Below are 24,075 nucleotides of genomic sequence, written 5' to 3'. Positions count from 1 at the left end.
ACTATAACAAGGAACCACTGGTATAGAGAGAGGACTGCTTCTGATGAGGAGTGCCACAATGGCTGAACGGTATCTTCAAAGCCTATCAATTGGCAATACATAGCATCAGCATTCCAGGGTGAGGGTTAATATAGCCTGTCGACTCACTAAATTCTTCCACTGCTATGTCTGAGACTGCCATCATTGAGTATGTTTACATGCACACTAATAATTAGATATTAAACTGATTATGGCAGTAGGCATATTATTCAATAGTCATGTAAACGCCTTACTCTGCTTAATCGGCGTAAGGCCAAAATCTAAGTAAGCATACGGCAATTAAAACACCTGGTTTTCTGAGCAATCGTTCTAATTATTAAGACATGTTAACACCTTAAATCGACATTCCAGCTGTGTATTTAATGAGAGCATGTGCTAGCACCAGCCGAGCGAGCCTCCATCTTTAGCGTGGTTGGGAAGCGTTGGGAACAACAATGTATGCTTCTTAGAAATAGTTTTCACATACAAACTTTATATGTCCGAATCAAATATGCTTCCCAAAAATAACATATTCGCTGTGGTAAAACGTTTATTTTGATTGGCGATGTTCTGCATTTATCAGAGTGCCATCAGTTAGCCTGATTTTCAGATGTGTCCATGTAAACAGGATTAGTTCCAATTTGCAAAGTATGTAAATGTTTTAGCGAGATATTAATCTGACTATCCACAATAATCACATTATTGTGTGCATATAACCACACTTATTGAAGTTGTTTGTGGTGATGAGGGGCCTTGTACAAAACAAAGTAATCAGTGATTGGATGGTCTGGTCTCTAACCAATCAGAGTATCAAAGCCAATGCCGAATTTTCAAACATGTGTGTTTTGGACCAACCCATCGGTTTCTGGACCATCAGACGCACTGTGGAGAAGAAACTAACATCTGTGGGTGTGGTATAGCGTTTAGCCAGAGCAATTAGTCTGGGTAGCCAGGCAAGGGTTTATATACATCCTTCATCACTATTCTGACATGTGCACTGTAGTTCCTTTGTTTCCCCAAAAGGTGGCGTTATAATTCCTCTCAACTGCAACATATGCATCCTCAAATCAAATCTGTCACATCCGTTGAATGCTAATACAATACAATTAATTAAAATGGCTAACAGCTACTACACCATGTAATAGAAAAGGTTGGGATCACCTCTAGCCAGAGACAGTAAGGATGTGTCCATTTATGGAAACAGATCAATTAAGTTTTCACTGTTGCCTGGGCGATGAGACACAGGAAATGGAGGATAGAAAGGCTACAGTGGGGTCTCTGGGTGGTTCTGATTGGTGGCTCAATCAGACTTCAGTACAATAATCTCTGGGACACACAGGGATAGGAAGAGGAATGTCATCATCAGATGAGGAAGTGATGGTGCAAATGTGACGACAGACAACTCTTATCGCAGTAGGGACCATTTCATCTGTTCTTTTGCAGACTGAAGCACTCAGTTTGGTTAAGTGTCCCTCATCCTGCAGATGCAATTCATTAGCAACAAACATAACAAGGGAAAACCTATAGTTAGGTCATGTCCATCACCTCAACATCAACTACAGCTAGAATTTTCTTTAACATACAGTATGAAACAATAACGGAAGTTTCCAGGACTTTCTAACTGTGATATTTAAGGGAAAGGTGGTGGTGTGATTACAACCAGTAATACTACTTTACAGGAACAATACATAAATAAATTAATCATTTTAATTCTGCAGACAAAAGTCTATCAGTAACCATTATGAGGCGTGCGGGCCGAGGGTTGGAGATGAAGATTAATACACAGAGTGGAAGATAAATATAAAATGCCTCTCAGATGGGAGCCTCCATCAGCATGGCACTCAGAGAGTCTGCCAAGTACAGAGCAACGCCACCTAGCTAACAGTGGAGCCTCATTAACAGCTACACTGGGAATTCTCCCCTTTGTTCTCTTCTCTTTTCAATACAATAAAACTAAATGTAATAGCTTAATATAATGCTGGAGAGAAATTAAATCATCATGAAATAGCCAACAGAACAATTAGGGCTTTTCAGGGATAAAAAGAGCAGGAAGCATTAGAAATGTATGTGCTTAAGATTGTCAGCCTGACAAACCACCCAGTCAGCACTTGACCATGTTGTTCGCTAATATCCAAATCGCATTACTATCAAATACACGTTTAAATACCAGTATTACAGAAGTATAAGAAATGTAATACAATTTTAACAAGTTTGAGTAAATATTAGATTGTCGTAAATAAGCGCAATTACCTGAGACAGTGTGTTTTGTTAGAGGAACATCATCTCCCCTGTAAACGTGAAAATAAAGGGGGAGGGAAACAGTGCAGATCATTTTAATGTTGTCGACATCCGGGAAGCACAGTACTCAGTGAAAACAGAACCATGGTGTTTGACTGAGGAGGAGGAAGAGCGTCAGGGGCCTTACACCGAGGATGACTATGGAAGACAGAAGAGGACATATCACTCAATGGCTAACATCTAAATGCTTAGAAAAATGGGCTTCCTCCCTTACCCTAAACAACCTTACATTGAGGAGCTATTGTATCGTCTAGGGGTGGAGACAAGTAGGACGGTTGATTTACATTGGCCTGAGAACCAATCCAGTCACAGAAACCTAAACTTATGTAACAGAGTATTTAACTGGTAAACTCTGTGGTAGGTAGCCAACAAATAGTTTCCTGTCTTTCTATATCTTGGCTACCCCATGGTGTGATGGGGTAGCCATGGACAGTATCCAGGTATGAGTGTCCAGCCATGTCTTCTACCATTGTCCTATATTCTAGATGGAAAAGTTGATTTGGTCAGAGTCAGAGGGCACTGTTGTGATGAGAATACAGAGACCCCTGCTTTGGGGTGAGGAGAGTTCTCTGCCTACACCCATCCACAATCTCACCCACTGCCAGGAACAGGCCCTCCATGTTCTCCAGCAAGGCCCACCGCCCTACATTTTACCTGCAGGACACGAGAGCTTAAACACACATTAGGACCTCTATGGAAACAAACAGTGTTACAAATGTCTCATTCTGTGGCTTACAGCACAATCCAACCTGTACGAGGGACCTTGACACGACTCCCTTTCCCGTCATAAATTTCCCAGAGTTCTAACCAGGTCACGTCATGCATAGTTTAATTGTTCTCTGTGTTTTCTTAGTCACACACTTCTACTTGTCTCGACCAAACCTTATTGGACCGAAGTTTATCGCTCTAATTCATTATACATGTTACATAATCTAATAATTACATGTCTCTAATTATTCATTTTATATATATATTTTATAAAATAATCTAATAATTGCATTTCAGGGTAGAATTCTTTAGTCATTACCATAAACATACATTCCCTTATCAATGCCATATACTGTTATCAATGTAGTAGGAAGGGAGAGCTGGAGGCGTTGAACCACAACCCTGGTAGCAAGGCAAGCAGACTATTATAAAGGTCTAGACTCCTTGGTAGAATGATGCCCTTACAACACAGAACACATTACTTATGTATTAATAAAACTGCCTAGGCTGTACTAAAACAATTCAGTATGCCTACTGGTGTGTCAGTAGTTCTGTACCTAACTGCTGAACTTGCCAGGTTATGAGCCATGGCATGGTTTCCCACTTATCTTGCATTTCTTCCCAACATCATGCCTCCTCTGTCAGAAAACGTGACAGCTACTCTACACCTCATTACTCCACTTCCGTTAAACCCCCGAAACAGGAATTTGACATTCAGTAAATTGAAGGTGATAAAAATAATGTCTAATAACACTCTCAATCAAGTAAAAATAGTATCTGTACCATGTACAGTTGACAATACAGATTGAACTGCCGCTACACCACATACAAACAATACTTGTTTTAGAAACATACCTGATCCTAATAGCAAAGCTTATACAATAAAGACACACGCTTAAAAAAAATATACTTTTATTGAAAGTTAGTACAAAAGTTTAAATATAACTGTCCAGCAGCATTCCCATTCTGTTCATTTAAAATGACACTGAAAGACAAAGGTTAAAACAATTAAAAAGTTAGTTTAGCCACACAAAGCATATATCATCCTTTAAATAATCGGATGTGTGGCCAATACATCAAGCAGAGGTGGCTACATGTAAAAATAATAATCCATCATACCCATGGTGTCAAGATTGGTCCTGCAACTGCCGGTCATCCCAGTACAGGTGTAGGGATGAGAGGTGCAAGATTAGGTGCACTGGAGCAGACATCTTACAGCCCTGAAAATGAAAAGAGAAATAGAGAAAGTACGTAAACATTATTAAAGCAATGAGTGATTTTATTCTAGATTTTTATGCACTACAAATGCCAGATCTAGTGATAAATGTTGAGGACATTGGGCCACTTATGTTGTTACAAATGCAACGGTACAAGGGTAGCAGTCAATGCTGGCGTCATTCAGTTATTTTGGCATCCCAAAACACTGCTATAGCCCTCCTTTTCTAAGAATAAATCATTTTGCTGGAATAAAACTCCTATGGAGTCCATGTTAGTTCATTTGCCCTGAGAGGTGACATGGACTGCTAACATATATACAAAAGGTGAGTGTTACACATACAAGTTGATCAAAAATATCTTACCTAACAGCATGGTATAAAATACCCCTTCCTTTCTCGAGCTACCTCTCGCTAGTCTTACAAGAGCAATCATCTGTACTCAGACTGCTGCTGTCCCGCTTCACTGGTGGGGATCTTGCTACTTCTCTCCCTCTCAGCTGGCTCCTCCAAATGAATGGCTAGTCAAGTTGTGTGTGTAAACTAGACTCCAATTGATTGTGAAGCTATGAGCCAACAGAGAAGCCTTTAAAGAAAACTTTTATTTTGTCCATTGGCAACAATGCTAATCTTATGGGGAGAAACCAACTCTGCGGCCCCGAAGCAAAAAGGCCTTTGACCTTTATTTTCACCATAGGCATGGCGGTAAATCTAAATGAAAATAAACTTTTGTAAACAATGACACCTGCTTTGATACTGAATATGAACATAGCGTAAGTACTCTGATCATTGATGAATCTCCAATAACACTTCGTACCATCTACTCAGCTGTTGAGTGCTCATCTCATGTAAGACAATCAACAGGAACCCATCAACCAAAATAGACCATGTAAAAAAACCTGAACTGAAAAGCGGTTGATTGATCTTGATTTGGTGGCAGTTAAATCTTTAAAAACACCCTATCGGTACAGGGAAAATCAAAATACCTACATAAAACCTCAGAATGCTTTACACTTCAAAAATAACCAAACCATATAATCCTGCTGGGAAGTATTTTGACAAGAACGGTTTGACCCACCCAGTCTCCTCCTTCCCTTTCCACATGATTTTTCCTTGTCTACTGTACATCTCTTCATGTGGCAGTGCTTGGCTGAGCAGATATAGGAGGTAAACCTGCTGCTTGAAACTCCAATCCAAATCCAATCCAAGTCCAAACCAAATACGCATGCCAAGGGGCTAAATACAGTTCCTTCAGTAAGTATTCATTCCCCCTGACTTTTTCAAAATATTGTTGTGTTACAGACTGAACAGAAAATTATTAAATTTGGCTTTTTTTTGGTCACTGGCCTACACGCAATAGTCCCCAATGTCAAAGTGGAATTATGTTTAGATATTTTTATATATTTTTTTACAAATTAAAAATGTAAAGGTAAACTGTCTTGAGTCAATAAGAATTCAATCCCTTTTTTTAGGTCAAGCCTAAATAAGTTCAGGAGTAAATATGTGCTTCACAAGTCACATAATAAGTTGCATGGACTCAGTGTGCAATAATAGTGTTAAACATGATTTTTGAATGACTACCTCATCTCTGTACCCCATACATACAAGTATCTGTAAGGTCCCTCAGTCGAGCAGTGAATTTCAAACACAGGTTCAACCACATTGACCAGGGAGGTTTTCCAATACCTCGCAAAGGGTACCTATTAGTAGATGGGTAAAAATTTAAAAAACAGACATTGAATATCCCTTTGAGCATGGTGAAGTCATTAATTGCACTGTGGATGGTGTAACAATACACCTAGCCACTACAAAGATACAGGCGTACTTCCCAACTCAGTAGCCAGAGTGGAAGGAAACTAACCGCTGTGGGATTTCACCACGAGGCCAATGGTGACTTTAAAACATTAGAGTTTAATGGTTGTGATAGGAGAAAACTGAAGATGGATCAACAACATTGTAGTTACTCCACGATACTAACCTAAATGACAGAGTGAAAAGAAGGAAGACTTGGAATATTTGTATTCTGTACAAACATGCATCCTGTTTACAACAATCCACTAAAGTAATACTGCAAAAAATGTGACAAAGCAATTCACTTTGTGTGCCCCAAAGTGTGTTTGGGGCAAATCCAATAGAACACAATACCGAGTACCACTCTCCATATTTTCAAGCATAGTGGAAGCTGCATCATATTATGGATATGCTTGTAATCGCTAAGGACTGGGGAGTTACAGGATTAAAATAAACGGAATGGAGCTAAGTACAGACAAAATCTTAAGAGGAAAACCTGGTTCAGTCTGCTTTCCAGACACTGGAAGAATCATTTTTTCACCAGGACAACAACCTAAAACAAGGACAAATCTACACTTGGAGTTGCTCACTAAGAAAAGACAGTGGCCGAGTTAGTTTTGACTTAAATGTGCTTGAAAATCTATGGCAAGATTTGAAAAATGGTTGTAGGGAAAGGGTATACCTAATCAGTTGCACAAGAATGCATTCAACCGAAATGTGTCTTCCGCATTAAACCCAACCCCTCTGAATCAGAGGTGTATGGGGGGGGGGGCTGCTTTTTTCGAGGTCATCGGCACCCGGGGAAGCAGTTGTTAACTGCCTTGTCGCCCGTGTATAGCAATGATCAACAACCAACTTGACAGAGCTTGAATATATTTTTTAAGGATTGCACAATCCTGGTGTGCAAAAGTCTTAAGAGACTTACCCAGAAAGACTCACAGCTGTAATCACTGCCAAATGTGATTCTCAGGGGTGTGAATACTTATGTAAACCTTATGTTTACCTCAGATAATACATTTAAGCACATGTATCAAATGTTCATGTATCACGGTATATGATGATATATGATATCGCTTTGATTTCTAAAAACTGCTGCATCTTGTGCTTATCAAGGAAGCCACATAGTGGAAATGGCTATCTTTTCCTCCAATGTATGGACTCCAAGACTACATTTAACAACCCAATCAAGAGGTGCAGTACAATGTTTGTAGTACAGTGCTTACCTCAGAACCGTCGGCATCCGGAGCCCCTCCATAACCACCACTGGAGCCCCCTCCATAACCACCACTGGAGCCCCCTCCATACACACCACTGGAGCCCCCTCCATACACACCACTGAAGCCCCCTCCATACACACCACTGGAGCCCCCTCCATAACCACCTGGAGAATGGGCCAGGCCTCACATAAATGCTCAACTCAAGGGACTAGCTACCAGAGAAAAGCTTCTATCTTCCTTCCATACAACACCAGGGACTGGTGTAAATCAAAATATACTTCATATTTTAGTTTCTTCAAAGTAGCCACCCTTTGCCTTGACAGCTTTGCACACTTTTGGCATTCTCTCAACCAGCTTCATCTGTAATGCTTTTCCAACTGTCTTGAAGGAGGTCCCACATATGCTGAGCATTTGTTGGCTGCTTTTCCTTCACTCTGCAGTCCAACTGATCCCAAACAATCTCAATTGGGTTGAGGTTGGGTGATTTTGGTCATCTGATGCAGCACTCAATCGCTCTACTTCTTGGTCAAATAAGCCTTACACAGCCTGGAGGCGTGTTAGGTCATTGTCCTGTTGAAAAACAAATGATAGTCCCACTACACGCAAAGCAGATGGGATGGTGTATCGCTGCAGAATGCTGTGGTAGCCATGCTGGTTAAGTGTGCCTTGAATTATAAATAAATCCCTGACAGAGTCACCAGCAAAGCACAATCACACCACCTCCATTCTTCACGGTGGGAACCACACATGCGGAGATCATCCGTTCACCTACTCTGCGTTTCACAAAGACATGGCGGTTGGAACCAATAATCTCACATTTAGACTCAGACAAAGGACAGATTTCCCCCGGTCTAATGTCTATTGCTCATCTTTCTTGGCTCTTATTATTATTGGTGTCCTTCAGTAATGGTTTCCTTTGCAGCAATTCGACCATAAATGCCTGATTCACGCAGTCTCCACTGAACAGCTGATGTTAAGATGTGTCTGTTACTTGAACTCTTAAGCATTTACTTGGGCTGCAAGCTGAGGTGCAGTTAACACTAATGAATTGATCCTCTGCAGCAGAGGTAACTCTGGGTCTTCCATTCCTGTGGCGGTCCTCATGAGAGACAGCAACATCATAGCACTTAATGGTTTAGGAGACTGCACTTTAAGAAACTTTCAAAGTTCTTGAAATTTTCCAGAATGACTGACCATGTCTTGAAGTAATGATGGACTGTCGTTTCTCTTTTCTTATTTGAGCTGTTCTTGCCATAATATGGAATTGGTCTTTTACCAAATAGGGTTATCTTCTGTATACCACCCCTACCTTGTCACAACACAACTGATTAGCTCAAATGCATTAAGGAAAGAAATTCCACAATTTAACTTTTAACAAGGCACACTTGTTAATTGAAATGCATTCCAGGTTACTACCTCATGAAACTGGTTAAGAGAATGCCAAGAGTGTGCAAAGCTATCATCAAGGCAAAGGGTGGCTACTTTGATAAGACTGAAATATATTTAGATTTGTTTAACACGTTTTGGTTACTACACGATTCCATGTGTGTTATTTCAAAGTTTTGATGTCTTCACTATTATTCTGCAATGTAGAAAATAGTACAAATAAAGAAAAACCCTGGAATGAGTAGGTGTGTCCAAACTTTTGACTGGTACTGTATACACACACACTTATTTTTACAAATCAATACTTGGAGACAAAGTAGCACTATAATATGGTCCCAAATGTTTTTTGGGGGATATGTAACTGTATCGACCCCCCCCCCCCCCCCCATCATTATATACCTTCATATCCGTCACCTCTGCCAAAGTGTCCACCTCTTGGCCCTGAAAGACAGGCATCAAACAGGTCAGTCACTTTCTCAAAGTCACATTTAAAGCTTCAGTTGTTGCTGAGAAGCAAGAAGTTAGCAAAATAACTTTGGTCTGTAGCTTCTCCAATTCCTACCTGATCGGTTAATTTCTTCCTTTGACAAAGCCTTCCTCACTTCACAGTTGTGATCATTGACTGTATGATACTATATATGTATGTATATATATATATATGTATATATATATGTATGATTCCCCAATGGTGGAACAAACTCCCTCACGACGCCAGGACAGCGGAGTCAATCACCACCTTCCGGAGACACCTGAAACCCCACCTCTTTCAGGAATACCTAGGATAGGATAAAGTAATCCTTCTCACCCCCCCCCCCCCCCCCCCCCTTAAAATATTTAGATGCACTATTGTAAAGTGGCTGTTCCACTGGATGTCTTAAGGTGAACGCACCAATTTGTAAGTCGCTCTGGATAAGAGCGTCTGCTAAATGACTTAAATGTAATGTAAATGTAATACTTCTGGACTACAAAGGGAGAAAATAGATTGTTAAACATATCAGTAAATTACTTGAACTGGGGAAAAAAATAATAATCTAAAAACCGTTGGGGTTTGGCCCGAGTAGGCAGTCATTGTAAATAAGAATTTGTTCTTAACTGACTTGCCTATTTAAATAAAGGTTAGAATAAAAATGAATAAAATAACACACAACAGCAGCTTTTCTGTACCAATGGTGTGGACTTACTGACAATCCTAGCGACTGAATCGTGATCATCAAATGTAACAAAGGCAAATCCCCTCTTCTTCTATCAGTCATGATGTCGATGACTTCAATCTTGCCAAATTGATTAAAGTAGCCCCTAAGATGGTGCTCTCTGTGTCCTCCTTGATTCCACCCACAAAGATCTTCTTCACCATTGTGTGAGCACCTGGCCTAGAGGAATCCTGTCCAACACACATTACATTCAATCACTTCAAAGAATCAGAAGATCCTCAAAAAGGAAATTTCACCACTGTTCAACTTCATATTAAATCACCAGCACCACCCCAACATATGAAAACAGATGTTTTCTATGTGTTGTCGTCACATCAGACACAGCTTACCTCTCTGGACACCGCTCTCTTGGGCTCCACTTGTCGGCCGTCAACCTTGTGAGGACGAGCCTCCATTGATGCATCAACTTCCTCCACTGAGCTGTATGTGACAAAGCCAAAGCCCATTGATCTCTTTGTGACTGGATATTTTATCACCTGAGGAATGAATTGGCACTGTTCATTTGCTGATACAATTAGGAAAGCCAAAAGACCCTAATATTATGAAAAATGTATACTCACCACACAATCTGAGAGGGATCCCCATCGTTCAAAATAGTTCCGCAAACTCTCGTCGGTGGTCTCGAAACTCAGCCCACCAATGAAGAGCTTGCGGAGCTGCTCCGGCTCACGGGGATACTGAAATTAATAATAGCAGGGAAACAAAATGTGTTAGAAGCAAATGGGCATAATTAGCTACTAACCATGTCATGCCAGGTCTCCAATTACCGGTAATGGCTATAGATAGCACATCTTCAATATAGCTATATGTTACTACAACCGCCAGAAATGGTCTACTGTACCGTTAAAATGCATTTAACGCAAATATTAGTTAGCCCTTTAAAGTCAGCGACACAAGCCTATAAAGTTCTCACAAGAGCGCTAGCTAGTTAGCCAACCAATCTTGCTAGCATCAACTTGACAGAGCCAACTTGACATATGTTTAACAATCTATTTTCTCCCTTTGTAGTCCAGAAGTATGATACAGTCAATGATCACTGCGCGCCCTCGACTAACGTTAGTACTTCTAGTTTAGCCGGCTAGCTAATGGCAACTGTACACCTTATTTGATGTATGCCCGATTAAAAATGTAGGTGCAATTGTGAAGAAATGGGGTAATGACCTTACAAAAATCTCTTCATAATAAGTTGTTAAAATATTGATGATTCGCCAAATAACAATTCAGACAGACTTTTACGCCTGCAGCGCTAGCTAATGTTAGCTAGCCAGAGTTCTACATGGCCTGTGGTCATGTTCAGGTAGCTAAATTAGCTAAATACTGCGTCGCATACAAATAACACATGACAAACGCTGCAACCTAACACGTTAATTAATTAACTAGCTAGCGAACACTGAATAGTATCCAATAAATACAAACGTAGATTGTTGATAATGGGATATGATGAAGGGTGAGTCGGTCAAGGATCGATGCAGACAAGGTGGTAGATTGTACGACAAGCGACAGGTTTATTCAGAGTGAAGATATCTGGTACAGCGTATATACGGGCCCCTCTGTTAGCTCATCAGAGACTAGCAGAAAAGAACCTTGCTAACAGTGAGTACAAGCTTCATATACACAACAGAAAGTAGGTTGATTTCTAGGAGATCGGATCTTCGGATTGGATCAGGCTGGGGTGTAGTCATCCGGCATTGGCTCTGTTGTCTGTCCGTCATCGTAGAATCCTGCCATGCCTGTTCTTGGTCGTCACACCATGTTCAGCTGAAAAGGAGATCTGGTGTGTGCGCTATCTTCAGTCACACAATGTTCGGCTGGGAGGGAGATTATGTGTGTGTGCTAGTTTGTCTCTAAGTCTAGGCTTTCTGCCAATCTGTGGGTGTCATATCTGGGTGTCCTCGGCAGCTATGTGTGTACTGTATGTGCGTCGTCCCTGTCTTCTGGGGTCAGTGTGTAATGTGTGTGCGTCCCTATCTTCAGGGGAGTTGTGGCCGAACTGCCGGCTAGCACCTGTGGCTAGGAGTATCCTGTTGTGACAGTGTTCTGGATGATTTGAGTGAGTGTGTGTGTGAGAAATATCCTGTATGGGGCCCAACCTGTTTTACTTATGAAAATACGTTGTCTCAGCTATAGTAGTGTAATGTCACCTACATAGGAATGAATAGTAATGTAATGTCACCTACATAGGAATTAGCAGTCCTCTACAAATAGATACCTCCTTCAACATGTTATGGTTCAGCCGTAGCGTGGATAAAACCAAACTACTTTATGCGCAAACTCGTGCAAAGCTAGAACGACAACAGCATTGCTGTGTGCGTGATAGGAATCAACAACCTAGTGATCTTCTTCTTCGATGAGGTTTAACGGCGGTTGGCATCCAATAAATGTTGCATTACCGCCACCTACTAGACTGGAGTACAACTCTCTTATACTTTGCTTGTGTGCGCAACCATTTTGTGTCCACGATGTCTTGAAGACATGCTTGGTGTGTGGTTGATTATTCTGAATAGTATGTGTTAAGTTTGTCCATCAGCAAATTTTATTCATGTGACGATATTAAATGTGTTCATTATGTAATACCACTGCAATAATGCCAGTTTGTTTGGAGATGCTTTGTGTAATATTTGTGTTGTGGAGAAATGACCAGGCAGGAGACGGGAGTACAGTTAGTTGTCGTTTTGTCAAAAAACCCTCGTGCTCCACAGTTCGCGACATTCCAGTGCGCATGTGCATTTTCTATTAGATGTAGTAACGTAACACTGCCATAATGCATTACTGCTTAGTAACAGCACAGTAACTAATATAAACAGATGTAGATCCCAGATACTACACTTTGCTGCTTTAAGGTTTATTGGCATCGCCCTCCAATAAGGTTGCCGTCTATAATTAAGTAGCCCTTCACCATGACTCTCAGTTCCAGTTCCAGCACGTATGTTCTGTAAATTATATTCCCAAATATTTTATTTTCTGTTATGCTGTGTGCACTCATCTGACATGCATGATTGTTGATGATGCCGATGCTAAGATGAAGGGAATTAAATAGTCTATAATGTGCACCAGAGCAGCATTATTAGTTTATTTATTCTTACTCACAGATAAAACTGAAGAAGTGCAGAATTTACGTTATTAATATTTGAAAAACACGCATTTAAAATACGTAACACATAATAGATTACATCAATAGAATACAGAACACTTGAAACATTACAGGACATTTTTCATGATGAAAATGCCGATAGCCTGGTTAGCCGATAGCCTGGTTAGCCAATGTGCAGGGGCACTGGTTTGTTGGGCTAATTGAAGTAGTATGTACATGAATGTATAGTTAAAGTGACTATGCATATATGACAAACAGAGAGTAGCGGCAGTGTAAAAGAGGGGTTGGGGTGGCACACAATGCAAATAGTCCGGGTAGTCATTTTACCTGTTCAGGAGTCTTATGGCTTGGGGGTAAAAACTGTTGAGAAGCCTTTTTGTCTGAGACTTGGCACTCCGGGTACCGCTTGCCTTGCGGTAGTAGAGAGAACAGTCTATGACTGGGGTGGTTGGGGTCTTTGACAATTTTTAGGGCCTTCCTCTGACACCGCCTGGTGTAAAGGTCCTGGATGGCAGGCAGCTTAGCCCCAGTGATGTACTGGGCCGTACGCATTACCCTCTGTAGTGCCTTGCGGTCGGAGGCCGAGCAGTTGCCGTACCAGGCAGTGATGCAACCAGTCATGCAACCATGCTCTCGATGTTGCAGCTGTAGAACCTTTTGAGGATCTGAGGACCAATGCCAAATATTTTTAGTTTCCTGAGGGGAATAGGCTGTGTTGTGCCCTCTTCACGACTGTATCGGTGTGTTCTGACCATTCTAGTTTGTTGGTGATGTGGACAACAAGGAACATGAAGCTCTCAACCTGCTCCACTACAGCCCCGTCGATGAGAATGGGGGCGTGCTCGGTCCTCCTTTTCCTATAGTCCACAAACATCTCAGTCTTGGTTACGTTGAGGTATAGGTTGTTATTCTGGCACCACCCAGTCAGGTCTCTGACCTCCACCCTATAGGCTGTCTCGTCGTTGTCGGTGATCAGGCCTACCACTGCTGTGTCTGCTGCAAATCTAATGATGGTGTTGGAGTCGTGCCTGGCCATGCGGTCGTGGGTGAACAGGGAGTACAGGAGGGGACTGAGCACGCACCCATGAGGGGCTCCAGTGTTGAGGATCAGCGTGGCAGATGTGTTGTTACCTACCCTTACCACCTGGGGGCGACCCATCAAGAAGTCCAGGATAGAGTGGCAGAGGAAGGTGTTTAGTCCCAGTTTCCTTAGCTTAGTGATGAGCTTTGAGGGTACTATGGTGTTGAACGCTGAGCTGTAGTCAACGAATAGCATTCTCACATAGGTGTTTCTTTTGTCCAAGTGGGAAAGGGCAGTGTGGAGTGCAATAAAGATTGCATCATCTGTGGGTCTGTTTGGGCAGTATGCAAATTGGAGTGGGTCTAGGGTTTCTGGGATAATGGTGTTGATGTGAGCCATTACCAGCCTTTCAAAGCACTTCATGTCTACGGATGTGAGTGCTACGGGTCTGTAGTCACTTAGGCAGGTTGTCTTCGTGTTCTTGGGCACAGGGACTATGCTGGTCTGCTTGAAACATGTTCACACCGCTATCATCCAGAAGGCGAGGTCAGTACAGGTGCATCAAAGCTGGGACCGAGAGATTGAATAACAAATTCTATCTCAAGGCCATCAGACTGCTAAACAGCAATCACTAACTCAGAGGCTGCTGCCAACATTGAGACCCATTGACTGGACACTTTAATAAATGGATCACTAGTCACTTTAAACAATGCCACTTTACATAATGCCACTTTAATATTGTTTACATATTTTAGATTACTCATATCACATGTATATACTGTATTATATACGATCTATTGCACCTTGCCTATGCCGCTCGGCCATCGCTCATCCATATACTTATGTACATTTTCTCATTCACCCTTTTAGATTTGTGTGTATTAGGTACTTGTTGGGGAATTGTTAGATTTACTTGTTATATATTACTGCACTGTTGGAACTAGAAGCAGAAGCATTTTGCTACACTCACATTAACATCTGCTAACCATGTGTATGTGACCAATAACATTTTATTTGATTTGAAAGGGGAGGTTAAGTTGGCCACAGACAATCGTCCTGAGATCGACTTAAGTCTGTCATGGTATTTCCCCCCCCCCGTTTTAGCCACTGCTGTCATCAGCAAAAAAACTAACAAAAAATGTTGTTATTGATACACACCTTTTTTAGGGTAAGAATTCCCACACGGCCATATTTCCATGTTACAGTGCTTGTTTACGGAAAACAGACGGAAGACAGTGGACTACCTGTGTAATTATCTATCTGTGTCTCCGAACACCTACCTGTGTTGGTGTGGCCTCTGGTGGTGTACCACGAGCTGATCCAGCGAATGTACACGGGCCTAGAGCCCATCCTGATGAAACTGGACTACTATGGAGACACGCAGCACCACAAACACGATAAGAGGAAGGTGTGTTGAAGAAGGAAGCCACAAACGTGTTGTCACTGAAAAATACTGTTGGCTGCAACTGTTAACCGGTTAACCACGTTCAGTGCATTTTGCATTTGTGAAATTATTTTGATGTGATATGGAAGTATAGGGATTTGTTTTTATATTGAACAAAAATATAAACGCAATATGTAAAGTGTTGGTCCCATTGTGTCTGTCTGTAATAAAGCCCTTTTGTGGAGAAAACTCATTCTGATTGGCTGGGCCTGGCTCCCCAGTGGGTGGACCTGGCTCCAAGTGGGTGGGCCAATGCCCTCCCAGGCCCTCCCATGGCTGTGCCCCTGCCCAGTCATGTGAAATCCATAGATTAGGGCCTAATTTATTTATTTAAATTGACTGATTTCCTTTATGAACTGTAACTTAGTAAAATCTTTTCAATTGTTGCAATTTGCGTTTATATTTTAGTTCAGTTTTAGAACCGTACCTCAAATGAGTGTTGATTCACGTTTTGATGAAGTTTTTGGCTTACAGAGCTTTGTCTCTGGACTAAGGAGTAACGTTGGGTTCCTTTAGTCCAATATTGGGCTAGTAATTTTGTATTTCTAAAATATCCAATTTCAGTTTGTGACAAAACAAACAATTATGGTTTAGAGAGTCATTGTACTATCTAAACAGCTGTGAAATATCTTTTCCATAACCAAAAATATTTTATTTTCAGCTGTTTGAAGCTGGTGTACAAAAGCGAAAGTAAAAGGCTCAAAAACGTATCTTCAGAAAGGGAAGCATAGAAATACTGCACATAGAACATATATTAAGCTGCAGCTGGCCCAAAACAGAGCAGTGTGCTTTGCTCTTCATTGTAATCAGAGGGCTGATATAAATACTATGCATGCCAGTCTCTCTTGGCTAAGAGTTGAGGAGAGACTGACTGCATCACATCTTCTTTTTATAAGAAACATTAATGTGTTGAAAATCCCAAATTGTTTGCATAGTCAACTTACACACAGCTCTGACACACACACTTATCCCACCAGACATGCCACCAGGGGTCTTTTCACAGTCCCCAAATCCAGAACAAATTCAAGAAAGTGTACAGCATTATATAGAGCCCTTATTGCATGGAAATTCCTTCCATCTCATATAGCTCAAATAAACAGCAACCCTGGTTTGAAAAACAGATAGAGCAACACCTCGCGGCACAACGCCTCTCCCTATTTGACCTAGATAGTTTGTGTGTATGCATTGATATGTAGGCTACGTGTGCCTTTAAAAAAAATGTATGTAGTTCTGTCCTTGAGCTGTTCTTGTCTAGTGATGTTCTGTAATTACGATTCATATTTTGTGTGGACCCCAGGAAGAGTAGCTGCTGCTTTTGCAACAGCTAACGGGGATCCTAATAAAATACCCCCCCCCCCCCCCCCCAAAAAAAGAATCTTCTGCTTCTTAGACTTGCCTTCAATCAGAATGACAGATCTATAACATTTCTATGTGACTTTGGTCGTGTCACACAAAAAGTAACATATTGCAACTTTAATAGCCGGGCAACGGCACACATTTCAGCAAACAAATGCCCATTTCAAATAAAGCCTGGGCCTAATGAATTATTTACGAGGTTTAATGTTTGGTTTTGTTACGTTAAATTATTTAGTAATGACTCAGAAGAAATGTGACACTAGCTAGGTTTCCAAACAATTGGCGACAGATTTAATTTGAATATTCTCAAATCCACATGAAAACAAAATGTGCATTTTCCCAACAGAGATGTTTCCATCAATTTAACTTGTTGCACATAAAAATACCATTTGCAGTTAAATGTACATAATAAAAAATACAAGTTAATGAGTTTCCATCGCATTTTCAGCTGTGCTGATGGTTAATGCAAGACCGCAGGTACTCTTCCTGGGGTCCAGCTAAATTTAAGGCAGTTATATACAATAAAAAAAATATTATAATACATTTCACAACACATTAGTGTGTGCCCTAAGGCCACTACTCTACTACCACATACTGTATCTACAACACAAAATCCATGTGTACTTGTGTATAGTCCATATGTTATCGTGTGCATGTGTCTGTCTGTTCACAGTCCCCGCTGTTCCATTATCGAAGTGTATTTTAATCATTTTTCTAATTTGATTTTACTGCTTGCATGAATTACTTGATGTGGAATAGAGTTCCATGCAGTCATGGTTCTATGTAATACTGTGCGCCTCCCATAGACTGTTCTGGACTGTGAAGAGACCTCTGGTGGCATGTCTTGTGGAGTATGCATGGGTGTCTGAGCTGTTTGCTAATAGTTTAAACAGACAGCTCGGTACATTCAACGTGTCAATACTTCTCAGCCTGGAGATGATTTTTGTTGTTGTTGTATTTTACCCCCTTTTCTCCTCAATTTCAATCTTGTCTCATCGCTGCAACTCCCCAACGTGTGGCGAAGGTTGAGTTATGCGTCCCTTTGAAACATGACCCGCCAAAGTGCACTTCTTAACATCCGTATAACATTTCAGGTAAGACCCAAATGCAGACTGTGTTGAAGTAACAGTGTTAATTACAGCAACAGGGGCAGGCAAAAGACAGGTCAAGACAGGCAGGGGTCGATAATCCAGAGTTGGGGCAAAGGTACAGGATGGCAGGCAGGGTAGTCAGGCAGGCGGGCTCAGAGTCCGGACAGGCAAGGGTCAAACCCAGGAGGGTGAGAAAAGAGAGACTGGGGAAAAGTAGGATCTGAGAAAAACTCTGGTTGACTTGACAAACAAGACAAACTGGCAACAGACAAACAGAAAACACAGGTATAAAGGGGAAGGTGAAACAGATCAGGGTGTGACAACACGGCCGCTTAACCCAGAAGCCTGCCTCACAAATGTGTCAGAGGAAAGAGCGTTCACCTGACAACCGAGGTCAGCTGCAGGCACCCGGCCCGCCACAAGGAGTCGCTAGAGCGTGATGAGCCCAGAAAAGCCCCCCCGGCCAAACCCTCCCCAAACTCAGACGACGCTGGGCCAATTGTGTGCCACCCTATGAGACTCCCGATAACTGCTGGTTGTGATACAGCCAGGGATCGAACCTGGGTCTGTAGTGACAGCCTCTAGCACTGTGATGCAGTGCCTTAGACCACTGTGCCACTCTGGAGGCCTAACATGCATATTATTAATGTTAGCTCTCCGTGTACATTTAAGAGCCAGCCGTGCTGCACTGTTCTGGGCCAATTGTAATGTTCCTAAGTCCCTCTTTGTGGCACCTAACAACACAACTGGACAGTAGTCCAGGTGCGACAAAACTAGGGTCTGTAGGACCTGCCTTGTTGATAGCCTTGTGACGAAGGCAGAGTGGCGCTTTATTATGGACACACCCCATTTTAGTAACCATTGCATCAATATGTTTTGACCATGACAGTTTACAGTCCAGGGTTACTCCAAGCAGTTTGGTCACCTTAACTTGCTCAATTTCCACATTATTCATTACAAGATTTAGTTGAGATTTAGGGTTTACTGAATTATTTGTCCCAAATACAATGCTTTTTAGTTAAAAAAAATTAAATTTAGGACTAACTTATTCCTTGCCACCCATTCTGAAACTGACTGAAGGTCTTTGTTAAGTGTTGCAGTGATTTCACTTGCTGTGGTAGCTGACATGTGTAGTGCTAAGTCATCACCATACATAGACACATATAAAATCACCTCTTCTACACTAACTTTACGGAATTCAAAATTACAGTGCTTGTCTTTCATAATTTGGTCAGTTCCCGAATTTGTTGTTTGCATGTAAACTTTGCATGTAAACTAAGTTTGCTAATAAAAAAATAGTTAATCTAGTTGTCAATATCAGTTTGTTTTGTGATTAATGAGCTATCTGATTCAATACATTTTTATTTAACCTTTATTTAACCAGGCAAGTCAGTTAAGAACAAATTCTTATTTTCAATGACAGGCTAGGAACAGCCTGGGGCAGAATGACAGATTTGTACCTTGTCAGCTCGGGGGTTTGAACTTGCAACCTTCCGGTTATTAGTCCAACGCTCTAACCACTAGGCTACCCTGCCGCTCCAAATGTTGGAGACGGGTTTTCCTTTTTGGCCAGCATTTAATTTAAGCTGCTCCAAAGCTTTTTACTGTCATTCATTATATAATTTATCTTTGTTTCATAGTACAGTTTCATTTTTGTTCAGTTTAGTCTTGATTTCTCAATTTACAGTATGTTTGCCAATTGGCTGTGCAGCCAGACTTATTTGCCATTCCTTTTGCTTCATCCCTCTCAACCATGCAATTTTTAAATTCCTCATCAATCCACTGAGATTTAATGGTTTTTAATAATTGTCTTATTGGTTGCATGCATATTAGTAACTGGAATAAGGAATTTCATAAATGTTCCAACCTATGTGTTGTAACATTGTGTTGTGATAATTGCGTTGTTTCCTCTATAACCTGTTACTTTATATGCCTTGCCACCGTGATAGGCCTAAAGCCAAGTAAATAAGAAGACACAGTGGCAGAATAAATTCAACATCTGTCCAGTGAAGTCCACAAAACACATTGCATGTAACAAACAGTTACATGACCTACAGCATTGTCAAGCAAGTTAATGTGTCCGACATTTTCAGACTATTAAAAAACGATTTATTTAGAACCACGGAGACTTACCGCAAGTCGCAAAGAAAACAGGAGCTGCCTCCAATATTCCAGCACCATTTAAACTTCAACATCATCAAATCCCCTATACTTATTCTAATACAGTGACAACTAAAAAATACCAAAACTATTTATATCCGATCAACATCAGCTAATTATGATGTGGCTGTCCATGGTACTGATTTGTGTGTGTGTGTCTATGTATGCTTGGGGGCATGCGTGCAATTAGAAAACATGTTGACTCGCCCTACTTATAGAGAAACGACAATGCCATCCTCCTCTCTCTCATGTTTCCGGAACAGTCTGTAACTCTATCATACATTACCCGCTTTTGGTTTCTGTTGTCCTAGGCTACCCTAGCTACAATGCTTGCTCGCTTGCCTAACTTCCTTTCATGGCATGGGCAACTATGCGCTAGCTAGTTAACATTAGCCTACTAGATACATCTAGCTACATATTGAACTTCCATCCAGGGGCACAATGTATGAATTTATGGTTGATTCAGAATGGCCATTATAATCATTAGCCAGTACAGATAATTAAGTAAAACCACAAGTCCAAATCCCTATCTCCATCTATGCATAATTTAGGAAAGGGACAACTTTAACTAGCTAGCCACCGAAGGACAACAACACAATGAGAGTCTGGGGTCTTTAGTCCTCTGGAGCAGGTTTTCATCAAGGATCTCTCTGTACTTTGCTTCGTTCATCTTTCATTCAATCCTGACTAGTCTCCCAGTCCCTGCCGCTGAAAAACATCCCTGCCACCACCATTCTTCACCGAGCCCACTGTGTTCTTGGGAACCTTCAATGCTGTAGAAATTTTTAGATACCCTTCCCCCGATCTGTGCCTCGACAACAATCCTGTCTCGGAGCTCTACGGACAATTCCTTCGACCTCATGGCTTGGTTTTTGCTCTAACATGCACTGTCAACTGTGGGACCTTATATAGGCAGATGTGTAGGTGTGTGCCTTTCCAAATCATCTCCAATCAATTGAATTCACTACAGGTGGACTTCAATCAAGTTGTAACAACATCAGGGATGATCAATGGAAACAGGATGCACCAATTTCGAGTCTCATAGCAAAGGGTCTGAATACTTATGTAAATAAGGTATTTCTGTGTTTTATTTTGAATACATTTGCAAAAAAATTAAAAACCTGTTTTCACTTTGTCATTATGGGGTATTGTGTGTAGATTGCTGAGGATTTGTTTTTTTATAATCCATTTTAGAATAAGGCTGTAACGTAACAAGATGTGGAAAAAGTCAAGGGGTCTGAATACTTTCTGAAGCTACTGTATTGTGTTCCCTCCAGGTTGTAGAAAATAACAGAAGGTATGAATTATCTGTTCAGACCCCAGTCATACCTACAGTATCTACAGGATTTAAAAAAGGTGCTGCTGTAATATTCAAGGAAAAAGACCCCACTTCTTTGTTGAAGATCAAACAAAAACACTATAGTAAATACAACAGTATTTATACTTTAGTAAACTGTAAATAATAAAGTGTACTACAGTCATGTCCGAGAAAACACTACAGTGAATACTATAGTATTTATACCATGGTATACTATTTAAATAGAGTACAGGCTTCACTGAATGACACCAGAGACAGAACACAATATGGAATTTTATTGAATAGTTTAGGGTAGGCCTCGATGCTGAGGACAGGTGGACCTATGCAGTTGCCCAGTTGGGTGTAGGGCTGGGGAGGTGGAAAGTTGTTGGAAGACTGTAGCTACAAAACAGCAAGTGGGATACACAAGGTTTGAATTGACATATTAATACCCCTAGATTCATTCTATTGATAGTTCTTTGTATATATCCATAAAAATGATGCTGATTCGTGATTTTGACTGGCCTGTCTGTCTCATACCGACTCCCAACACATTCATTACTATGGGACAGCTGGAGATCGAATTTGAATATTGAAACAATGTTGCAAATGTCAGAGATAGACAGCAAGGTTTATACAAATCTCTACTGTTGAAAATTAAATATTAGTCTAAAATAAATGTGAGATATTGTCTCGATTTTTTTTATAGTGGAGGTCAAGTTTATAAATTGCCTGGCTGGGCTGATGAGACATTGGATTGCGCAGTCAGATGGAACAGAGTAAATGGGCTTTTTAACGTCATAGATTTAGCCGGTGGTAACTTGTGGAATAGACACAGACTGGGGTGTCTATTCCACAAGTGCAAGTGCTGGTTAAGTGTTATTTTTTGCGGGATTATTTAAGATACTGTTTGAAGAAGTAGGGTTTCAGATGTTTTCAGAGATGAGTAGGGACTCTGCTGTCCTAGCTTCAGGGGGATGCTGGTTTCACCATTGGGGTGCCAGGACAGAGGAGAGCTTGGACTGGGCTGAGCGGGTGATGCCCTCCCATGGGGTGGGAGCCAAGAGACCTGAGGTGGCAGAACGGAGTGCTCAGGTTGGGGTGAAGGGGTTGAGCATAGCCTGAAGTTGGGGAGGGGCAGTTCCTCTTGCTGTTCCATAGGTAAGCACCATGGTCTTGTAGGGGATGCAAGCTTCAACTGGAAACCAGTGGAGTGTGCGGAGAAGCGGGTTGACATGAGAAAACTTGGGAAGGTTGAAAACCAGATGGGCTGCTGCGTTCTGGATAAGTTACAAGGGTTTGATGGCACAAGCAGGGAGCGCTCCCCTGCTCAAGAAACACTTGACTTATATGATGTCAAAAACTATAGACCTGTATCCTTCTTTATTTTATTTCCAAAACACTTGAGTGTGCTGTCTCTGATCAACTTTCTGAATATCTCTCCGAACAATCTTTTTGACCCAAACCAGTCAGGCTTCAAGACAGGTCAATCAACTGAGACTGCTCTTCTCTGTGTCACAGAGGCTCTCCGCACTGCCAAAGCTGACACTCTCTCCTCTGTTCTCATCCTATGCACACTCATGGATTGAATCCTACCTGGCAGGCCGTTCGTTTCAGGTGCCGTGGAGAGGATCTGTGTCTGCCCCACGTACTCTCACTACTGGTGTCCCCCAGGGCTCGGTTCTAGGTACTCTCCTCTTTTCTCTATACACCAAGTCACTCGGCTCTGTCATATCCTCACATGGTCTCTCCTATCATTGCTATGCGGATGACACTCAACTACTTTTCTCCTTCCCCCTTCTGACACCCAGGTTGCGACATGCATCTCTGCATGCCTGGCAGATATCTCAACTTGGATGTCGGCCCACCACCTCAAGCTCAACAAGACAGAACTGCTCTTCCTCCCGGGAAAGGCCTGCCCGCTCCAAGACCTCTCCATCACAGTTGACAACTCCACAGTGTCGCCCTCTCAGAGCGCAAAGAACCTATAACCCTGTCATTCTCTAAACATCAAAGCAGTGACCCGCCCCTGCAGGTTCATGCTCTACAATATCCGTAGAGTACGACCCTACCTCATACAAGAAGTGGCGCAGGTCCTAATCCAGGCACTTGTCCTCTCCGATCTGGACTACTGCAACTCGCTGTTGGCTGGCAACTCGGACATTTTGAAGTCAGAGGGGACGCAGCAAGTGGTCAGGGATGAGTTGATGAGGGAAGTGAGGAATGGGAGAAGGTCTCCAGAAGGGAGGAGGGGATGGGGTCGAGCGGGCAGGTTGTCGGGCCGCCAGACCTCACTAGTTGCAGGAAGTCATCTGGAGAGAGAGGGGAGAAAGAGGTCAAGGCATAGGGTAGTTCTGTGTGAGTGAGACCAGTGGACTCAATAGGCTGAGTGAATGAGTAGCGGATGTCATCAACCTTTTTTTCAGTGGTTGACAAATTCATCAGCAGAGAGGGAGGAGGGAGGGGTGGAGGATTAAGGAGGGAGTAGACGGTGGAAAAGAGTTTCCTAGGGTTAGGCAGAAGCTTGAAAATGTAGAGTGATAGATAGTGGCTTTAGCAGCAGATACAGAGGTAGAGGAGGGAGTGAAAGGATGTTCCTCCGGAAGTTTAGTTCTCCTCCATTTTCGCTCAGCTGCCACGCAGCCCTGTTCTGTAAGCTTGCAATGAGTCACTCAGCCACAGAGCAGGAAGGGAGGGCCGAGCCGGCCTGGAGGAAAGTGGACAGTGCTAGTCATAGGATGCGGAAAGGGAGGAGAGTAGGGTCGAAGAGGC

General features: G+C 41.9%; 1 pseudogene; it reads right to left on the bottom strand.

Moving 5' to 3' along the window:
- Nucleotides 1-4,151: 4,151 nt before the first annotated feature.
- Nucleotides 4,152-13,970, bottom strand: LOC115131536 (heterogeneous nuclear ribonucleoprotein A1-like; annotated as a pseudogene).
- Nucleotides 13,971-24,075: the final 10,105 nt, after the last annotated feature.

Source organism: Oncorhynchus nerka, linkage group LG2 (genome assembly GCF_034236695.1).
Source record: "Oncorhynchus nerka isolate Pitt River linkage group LG2, Oner_Uvic_2.0, whole genome shotgun sequence".
NCBI classification, from domain to species: domain Eukaryota; kingdom Metazoa; phylum Chordata; class Actinopteri; order Salmoniformes; family Salmonidae; genus Oncorhynchus; species Oncorhynchus nerka.
The sequence above is the reverse complement of the archived record's forward strand: the minus strand, read 5'-3'. Positions and strand labels throughout refer to the sequence as shown.